Genomic DNA, 9,544 nt, shown 5'->3' with positions numbered 1-9,544 from the left:
ACAACGTAAATGGGTGACTATAAAGGTATACTACAGGTATCCCCGAAAGTGTGTGTTCGGTTGACACGGATTGAGACTGGGATTTGTCACTCCGTATGATGGAGAGGTATCTCTGGGTCCACTCGGTAATGCATCATCATAATGAGCTCAATGTGACCAAGTGGTTGGTCACAGGATCATGCACTATGGTACGAGTAAAGTGACTTGCCGGTAACAAGATTTAAGAGGTATTAGGATACCAACGATCGAATCTCGGGCAAGTAACGTACCGATTGACAAAGGGAATTGTATACGGGATTACTTGAATCCTCGACATTGTGGTTCATTCGATGAGATCATCGTGGAACATGTGGGATCCAACATGGGTATCCAGATCCTGCTGTTGGTTATTGGCCGGAGAGCTGTCTCGGTCATGTCTCCGTGATTCCCGAACCCGTAGGGTCTACACACTTAAGGTTCGGTGATGCTAGGGTTGTAGAGATATTAGTATGCGGTAACCCGAAAGTTGTTTGGGGTCCCGGATGAGATCCTAGACGTCGCGAGGAGTTCCGGAATGGTCCGGAGGTAAAGATTTGTATATAGGAAGTCCAGTTTCGGCCACCGGGAAAGTTTCGGGGGTCACCGGTATTGTACCGGGACCACCGGAAGGGTCTCGGGGGTCCATCGGGTGGGGCCACCTATCCTGGAGGGCCCCATGGGCTGAAGTGGGAAGGGAACCAGCCCCTAGCGGGCTGGTGCGCCCCCCTTGGGCCTCCCCCTGCGCCTAGGGTTGGAAACCCTAGGGGTGGGGGCGCCCCACCTGACTTGGGGGGGCAAGTTCCCCCCCTTTGGCCACCCCCCCCTTGAGATTGGATCTCTAGGGGGCCGGCGCCCTCCCAGGGCCCCTATATAAAGAGGGGGGAGGGAGGGCTGTGCACCCTAGTCCCTGGCGCCTCCCTCTCCCCCCGTAACACCTCTCCCTCTCGCTGAGCTTGGCAAAGCCCTGCCGAGATCGCCGCAACTTCCATCACCACGCCATTGTGCTGCTAGATCTCCATCAACCTCTCCACCTCCCTTGCTGGATCAAGGAGGAGACGTCTCTCCCAACCTTACATGTGTTGAACACGGAGGTGCTGTCCGTTCAACACTAGGATCTTCGGTGATTTGGATCACGACGAGTACGACTCCATCAACCCCGTTCTCTTGAACGCTTCCGCTCGCGATCTACAAGGGTATGTAGATGCACTCCTATCTCTCTCGTTGCTAGATGACTCCATAGATTGATCTTGGTGATGCGTAGATTTTTTTTTTCTGCTATGTTCCCCAACAATGGCATCATGAGCTAGGTATATGTGTAGTTTCTATGCACGAGTAGAACCCAATTTTGTTGTGGGCGTAGATGTTGTCAATTTACTTGCCACTACTAGTATTATCTTGTTTCGGCGGCATCGTGGTATGAAGCGGCCCGGACCGACCTTACACGTACGCTTACGTGAGACAGGTTCCACCGACTGACATGCACTAGTTGCATAAGGTGGCTAGCGGGTGTCTGTCTCTCCCACTTTAGTTGGATCGGATTCGATGATAAGGGTCCTTATGAAGGGTAAATAGAAATTGGCATATCACGTTGTGGTTTTGACGTAGGCAAGAAATGTTCTTGCTAGAACCCTATTGCAGCCACGTAAAAACATGCAACAACAATTAGAGGATGTCTAACTTGTTTTTGCAGCATATGCCTTGTGATGTGATATGGCCAAAAGGATGTGATGAATGATATATATGTGATGTATGAGATTGATCATGTTCTTGTAATAGGAATCACGACTTGCATGTCGATGAGTATGACAACCGGCAGGAGCCATAGGAGTTGTCTTAATTATTGTATGACCTGCGTGTCATTGAATAATGCCATGTAATTACTTTACTTCATTGCTAAACCATTAGCCATAATAGTAGAAGTAATCGTTGGTGTGACAACTTCATGAAGACACGATGATGGAGATCATGATGATGGAGATCATGGTGTCATGCCGGTGACAATGATGATCATGGCGCAGATGGAGATCAAAAGGAGCAAAATGATATTGTCCATATCATGTCACTATTTGATTGCATGTGATGTTTATCATGTTTTTGCATCTTATTTTCTTAGAACGATGGTAATGAATAAGATGATCCCTCATAACAATTTCAAGAAAGTGTTCCCCCTAACTGTGCGCCATTGCGAAAGTTCGTTGTTTCGAAGCACCATGTGATGATCGGGTGAGATAGATTCTAACGTCCACATACAACGGGTGTAAGACAGATTTACACATGCAAACCACTTAGGTTGACTTGATAAGCCTAGCATGTACAGACATGGCCTCGGAACACAAGAGACCGAAAGGTCGAACATGAGTCGTATAGAAGATACGATCAACATGAAGATGTTCACCGATGATGACTAGTCCGTCTCACGTGATGATCGGACACGGTCTAGTTGACTTGGATCATGGATCACTTAGATGACTAGAGGGATGCACTACAAAAAAAAGACACATCCGTGACATTTTGGGCCGAACCAAATTTTTTTATGTCATACATATGACACTTCTACGACGATAATTATGACAAAACCCGGTATCATCATAGATGTGGTGGGCTCCTACTTCTATGAAAAAAAATCATGACAGAAAATGGGCTTTTAATCCTGCGCGGGCCAGAGACGCAGCTGCATGACATTCTTTGGGCCGTCCATGACGGAAAAAACCGTGGTAGAAGCGAGGGGGAGGAAAATTTCGGGGAGTTTCCGGTTACGGTGGGAGGTCGGGGGCCGAGCGATGCGCGTTTCTCTCGTAGACGTACGCGCGTGTGTGCGAGGCATTGGCTCTAACTGAACCCGAGCGAGGCGTTGCGCTCTAACTGAACCCGAGCGATTGCACTGCAGGCTACGCGTTACTGAACCCGAGCGATCGATCGATGGCTGTTAACTGAACCCGATGGAGCAATTCTTTCGCTACTGCTGCTAACTGAAGCCGATCGATTGGATGAATAGTGAGTGTTGCGGGGGTGGGGGGGTTTGGATGAACAGTGAGTGGTGGCCTTGCCTCTAGATGAACAAGACCCCGTGATGTGGAGGGCTGGATGAACAGTAGACGGTGGAGGGATGGCCGTGGAGGGGTGGTTGAACAGGACCTCGTGGTGTGGAGGGCTGGATGAACAGTAGACGATGGAGGGGTGGTTGAACAGTAGCCGGTGGAGTAGCGCGCGGTGGAGGTTGGATGAACAGGAGCACGTGGAGGCTGGAGGAGGTCGACGGTAGCCCGTGGAGGCTGGAGGAGGTCGACGGTGGAGATGAACAGTATCCCGTGGAGTCCCGTTTTGTGGTACGCCACACCCCTCCCGATGAACAGGGCCCCCGTTTCGACCGTAGCGCTCCAACACAAGTCCGTTTCCTCCGTTTTGCGGTACGCCACACCCCTCCCAATGAACATGGCCCCTGTTTCGACCATAGTGCTCCAACACAAGTCTGTTTCGTCCATTTGCGGTACGCCACACCCCTCCCGACCAACAGGACTCCCGTTTCGACTGTAGGAGGTCCATTTCCTCCGTTTTGCGGTATGCCACACCCCTCCCGATCAACAGGACCCCGTTCCGAACATAGGAGGTCCGCTTCCTCCTTTGTGCGGTACGCCAGGCCTCGTTTCCATTGCCTATTCTGTCCAAGCCCTCTCGATGAACACGACCACGCATTCCGTTCCGACCCAGCTGGTTGGCTCCCCATGAACACAACAACGACGCTATTTCCCCATTCTGCCCCAACCATGTATGTATGCACGAGTAGGCGTTCGAGACCCTGCCCGTATGTACGTACGTTGTCATATTTTCTTTCTTGCACCCTCGCCGCTGTATGTACGTGTACATGCTACGTGCGCGCCTCTACTACGCCACGTGCGCGCCTCTACTACGACACGTGCGTTCCTCTACATCGACCAGTATGTACGTACACTTTCGCGACTAGAATGATAACACTACGTACGCTTCGACCAGGTGGGTCCCGACTGTCAGGCACTTCCTTGCCTGCGAAGATGTAGCTGGCGGGTCCCAGCAGTCAGGGGGGCGAATCGTTTTGGTTTTTTCTGCCCGGGCGCACTTCCTTGCGTGCGAAGGTGTAGCTGGTTGGTCAGAGCAGTCAGGAGGGAAACGTATTTTTCATGAAATACTATGGCCCATCTGGTGGGTCCCTATTGTCAGGTGGAGGAATCATTATTTTCCGCATAATAAGGAGGCACTTCCTTGTTGCGGCCGTGGACCCAGCTGTTAGCCTCTCGAAGTATAGTCCATGTCTGATGGAAGTCGTTCCTTGACCATGTTGACCACGCCGTGCCGAGAGCACCAGGGCGGTGGACGACGGCGAGGCCTAGGAAGGGGACGACGCAGAGCCGGTGAAGATGCGCCAGTGGATGCCCATGCAGAGAGGAGTATGAGTATTCACTCGTTCGGCTGCCGTCACCGCAGGACCTGGCCTAAGGTGGGAATAGTAGGGGGCGGTGAGGCCGCCGTGGCGGCACAACCGACCATGGGAGGCAGGAGTAGGTGGCACGACCGGCGCTGCTTTGGGCGGCTGGAGCAAGAAGACCAGAGGTTGAAGAAGCACTACGGCTGTTGGATGGACATCGTACCGTCACTGGAGCTAGAATCGTTCATATTGACTAAGTTGACAAAGCCCTCCGTCCCCGTCAACTCAGTAGGCCCACAAGTCAGGTTCCCACCAAGGTGAGTCCCAGCTAGCAGGGGGAGTATTCATTTTTTTGTGCGTAATAAAGAGGCACTTCTAGTGGGTCCGAGCTGACAGCGGGGGGAACGTTTTTTTTGCGAAATACGGTGGCCCGTCCGGTGGGTCCCAGCAGTCAGGGGGGAAACGTTTTTTCACGAAATAAGGTGGCCCGTCTGGTGGGTCCCTGCTGTCAGGTGGAGGAATAATTATTTTGCACGTAATAGGGAGGCACTTCCTTGCGGCCGCCGTGGACCCAGCTGTCAGCCTCTCCACGTACAGTACTCTTCCGATGGAAGTCGGTTGTTGAACACGTTGACCACGCCACGCCGAGAGCACCAGGGCGGTGGACGATGGCGATGCCAAGGAAGGGGACGATGCGGAACCGGGGAAGACGCAGCAGTGGAAGCCCGCACGGAGAGGAGTACGAGGGTTCTCTGGTTCGGCTACGGTGTGAGGCTGCCATCGCCGCAGAATAACAGGGGGTGTGGGTGAGTGGAGGGATGGCCTGGCCAGTGGTGAGGCCTCAGCGGCAGCACAGCCGTCCATGGGAGGCAGGAGCAGGCGGCACAACCGGCGCTGCTTTGGGCGGCTGGACCAAGAAGACCAGAGGTTGAAGAAGCACTACGGCCGTTGGATGGACATCGTACGTTCACTGAAGCTAGAATCGTTTATAATGACTAAGTTGACAATGCCCTTGGTATGCTCCAACTTAGTGGGCCCACAGGTCAGCCTCCGAAACGGTACGCCCCAGATGTCAGGGGGAGGAATCATTTTTTGGGCGGCTGAAGCTAAGAATATCCGAGATTGAAGAAGAAGCACGACATCCGTTGGATAGATATCCAACGGCCACTGCTGCTAGAACCATGTGTTGACTATGATAAGTTGACAAAGCCTTGCATACACGTCAATTTATTTTTTTAGGGGACGCGTCAGTTAGTAGGCCCACAAGTGTGTGGCAGAGAACTTATAGCCCATTTGCGTTTTGTAAGAATGTACATCCCATTTTTGAATTCTAATGGAATTTACAACAGCCCATTTACAGTTTGTTAAAAGTACAACCCATTTTCTAGCTAGGACAATGATTAATAATTTCAACCAACCATTGAACACAGAATTCAATAAAATTTCCCACATTTTGATGGGATCCGAAATATTTTTATCCCAAAATTTCTAGTCAGATTAAATATAAATTTGTATTACGTAAAAATCCAACGAAACATTGCGCGCGCAACAATGAAAATTTAAGATTTTCAAAATCCATAAATAATATTTTATAAATTAATTTCGTGTTTGGTGCATTTTTTTATAGTTACTGCCCAGTTTTTATAGTTACATCCCATTTATTATTTTTAAAACCCATTTTCCTGTTAAGCCTAATGCATCCCTCCTAGGAAAGATTTGCAGCCCAGTGGGCGGAGAATAACAAGTTGACCTTGCCTGGGTATTCCTCAAAAAGACGTATAGCCGGGCTAGCCATTTTCATCTTGAAAAAAGTAGTATCTGGGCTGGATATCTCGCCTGGGCTAGAAGGGCCACAGCCCGCCCAGTTAATACCCTGCTCTCCTCTGAACAACAACGAAATCATCGCCAAGAAAAACTCTGCAGTGCTGACGCCTCAAAAACACAAATACTGCTCGAGCTGCTTGGTCCTAGCTGTTGGCCGCACCTTGTGCAATTCTCTCATTTATATTGACTACATAGGTTCACAATGGTGTGGGACCGTGATGTCAGGAAACTAGGAGAAAGCAAAAAGAAATATAGTTGTACATAATAAGGAGGCACTTGCGTACGTACGGCTATGGCCCTAGTGGGTCCCTAGTGTCATCCAGTCAAAATAAAGTTATCTCCTGAATCCTCATGTTCGTTGACCATGTTAACAATGCTCGGTGCCACGACGAGCGCAACAACTCGAAGGACAATGAAGAGGGCCTCGCGGGCCCTACGGAGGTCTGATACAGTGCCCGCTGCTCATTCAGGAAGCCAGGATCATCGGACACCTATGAGCACCTTTGAGAAACAGAGACGGCATGAAATGGTAAGGCCACGCTTGGGAGATCTAGTTTATTTCAAACCTGTATTAACATACAAGTGTAATTTACTCGTCATCGGAAGGCCTGAGGTCTGTAAGTAAAACCGGTGGGTTACGCGTGTAATTTGAGAGACCAGTGTATATTTTACGAGCACTGCTATATGGACGACATTACCAGACGACACATGCACAATGTGCGTATCATGCCATCCATGGGCAAGGCTGAAACAGCAGCTAACGGCTGGATTAGCAATCGTCCGAGTGTCGTTCATTGTTTTTATCATGCGTGAAGTACTTCGGATATTTTACAAGTCAAAATCGACCAACCAAGCGCCTTCGCCCGAGACCATCTGCTTTAATTTACAAGCGTCAGTTTTACAAGCGGTTTTGGTTGGAAAACGACGATCCAATCACGGCCTAATATCATGAGTTGGTCGGAAGATCATATGGTTTCACATCTAACCTACCCTTCATGTCGTAGAGGCTATGAATGAAACATCAGACGACGAACTTCTTACGAACGGAAACAACAGAAGAGGATGATCTTCTTAACAAGCAAATCACTGGCATTAGATCGACATGCAAAACAATACGAAGCATTATTCTCAGGAGGCACGGTGAACAGCTCGTGATGCCGCATGCCACAACATTCCAAGCTCAACTTTGCAATCAAACACAAGGCCTGGCATTACATAGACAATATTCAGAACAAACTCTTAACACAGGAATATCTCAGCAGAGTAACTATTTACTTCTAAACTGAACACATGAATAGGAAACCCTCGACGCTGCTCACAGCAAGGGCGTCCCACTCAAAAATATCAAATGCATGTCTTCTGGCTAACAGCAATGAGCAAATTTTGACAAGGTTTTCCAATTCCAATATATTAAACTAACATCTTCTTGCTAACATCAATAATTAAACTTTGAAAAGCTTTTCCCATTCAAAATATGTAATGCCTATGATCGTGTCCTGTCGTAGCTTCTTGTACTTGTTTGGGCACTTTTTGCCCAGGGCACTCCACGTGTTGTTAAATTGCCAATGGTCTCTGCAGACTAGTCATGTCACCGGTGTCTAATAATACTCTGTAAAGCTTCTCGGTCATTCCTTCTGTAATGTACCATAGCCAGTGACTACTTCTTTCTGCAAAGTGGAACGACCAACTGGACCCAGTAACGCAGCAGTTTGCCTTGGACACATTGGCTCCTTTTGTGCAGTTCAACTAAAATCGAAGTCGGAATAAAACCAAGCTTTAATTTTGATATCCCTGTAAGCAACAATAGGTATAAGGGAAACAATTATTGAGAAATAATGGTTGATGACTTGTCTTAATGGGAAACAAAGCAGGAGAGTAGCAATTCTCCATCAGTGTGATTCATTCATATTGACTGAGACATTATCTTAACAATGCCTTGTTTCAACATGTATAAAGAACGATAAAGCAGAAAAGTACCATTCCTAAAACAATGCAACTGATTCATTTTTAAAGAGACATTATCTTAACAATACCTTGGTTAAACATGTAGAAAGAACTACAAAGTAGGACAGTACCATTCCTAACAAGTGTTGCAGTTTTGAACTAAGATTCAGTAGTTAATTAATTCTAAGAGTGGCATTGCTTAATTTTACCAGCGGCATTAGATTAATGAAAAGCATAAACAGTTCCAGGGGAGAGTGGGCGCAACAACAATATGTGCTTCCATCTACTTATAAAGGAGGTGATGCAGAGTTTGTTCTAACAAAGCAACAAGCATCATGTCTGGGTTGGTCCCATTTTTGTTCACTACTTAATGGGAAAAGACAACAATACAATAGCTTCAATTCAACATTTATTTAAAATAGTACCAATACAGGTAGCACAACATCTCAAAGCACACTGCACAATCATGTGGATGAAGACATGTACTGACCTTTCATGAGAACACCATGATAAAATACGAATCAACTAACACGAATAGGAAATCCAATCTCCTTTTGTGCAGGTGCACTAAAATCAAGCAAAGTGTTTCGCATAGCGAAGCAAAATGTTGCAATAGAAACAAGTTGAATAGATATCATGTCGTTGAGACCAAGATTTGAAACAACTCGACAGGAACATTGGAAACAAATCTCAGATCTCCTTTTGTGCAGTTCCACCCAAATTAAGCAAAGTCACCGGTGTGACATTCAAGTTGAACTGCACAAAACACTCTTAAAACATAAGTGTTTCGAGTAGCGAAGCAAAATGTCGCAATAGCAACAAGTTAAATCGATACCCCTGTTTTAACAGAGGCAAAAAAGGAAATAATTACTTGCCGATAAAGGAGGATGAAACAAACAGTGACAGAAAGAAGCATCTAACTTATCTTGGATGGAAAACAAAGTAGGTTAGTAGCATTTCTAAAATGGTTGCGTTGATTCATATTAACAGAGACACTCTCTTAAAACACCATTCGTTAAAAAATGTAATTTACTTTTAACAGTGGCATTACTTCAATTTTCCGGCGGCATTCTTAGATTAACAACAGCAAAATAGCTGTATGGGACATGCTAGCACCATGTGCGTCCACACATATAAATGGGTGATGCAGAGTATGTAGCCAAGCAGCATATCGATGTTGGTTCCATATTTGTTCTCTTTGAACTTTTTTCCTATGTGAGGGCAGCAAATCTAGTCCTGCACAAACTACCTGACCCCCCCCCCCCACAGTTTCTTTCCCTTTTCAACAAAGAGATCGGTTCCTTACAGATGTGTGTACTGGGTTACCCCCTTTTTCCCTTTTCGACCAACAAAGCGGCT

This window comes from Triticum dicoccoides, chromosome 1B (genome assembly GCF_002162155.2).
Source record: "Triticum dicoccoides isolate Atlit2015 ecotype Zavitan chromosome 1B, WEW_v2.0, whole genome shotgun sequence".
Classification (NCBI taxonomy): Eukaryota; Viridiplantae; Streptophyta; class Magnoliopsida; order Poales; family Poaceae; genus Triticum; species Triticum dicoccoides.
This window is presented reverse-complemented; position numbering follows the sequence as displayed.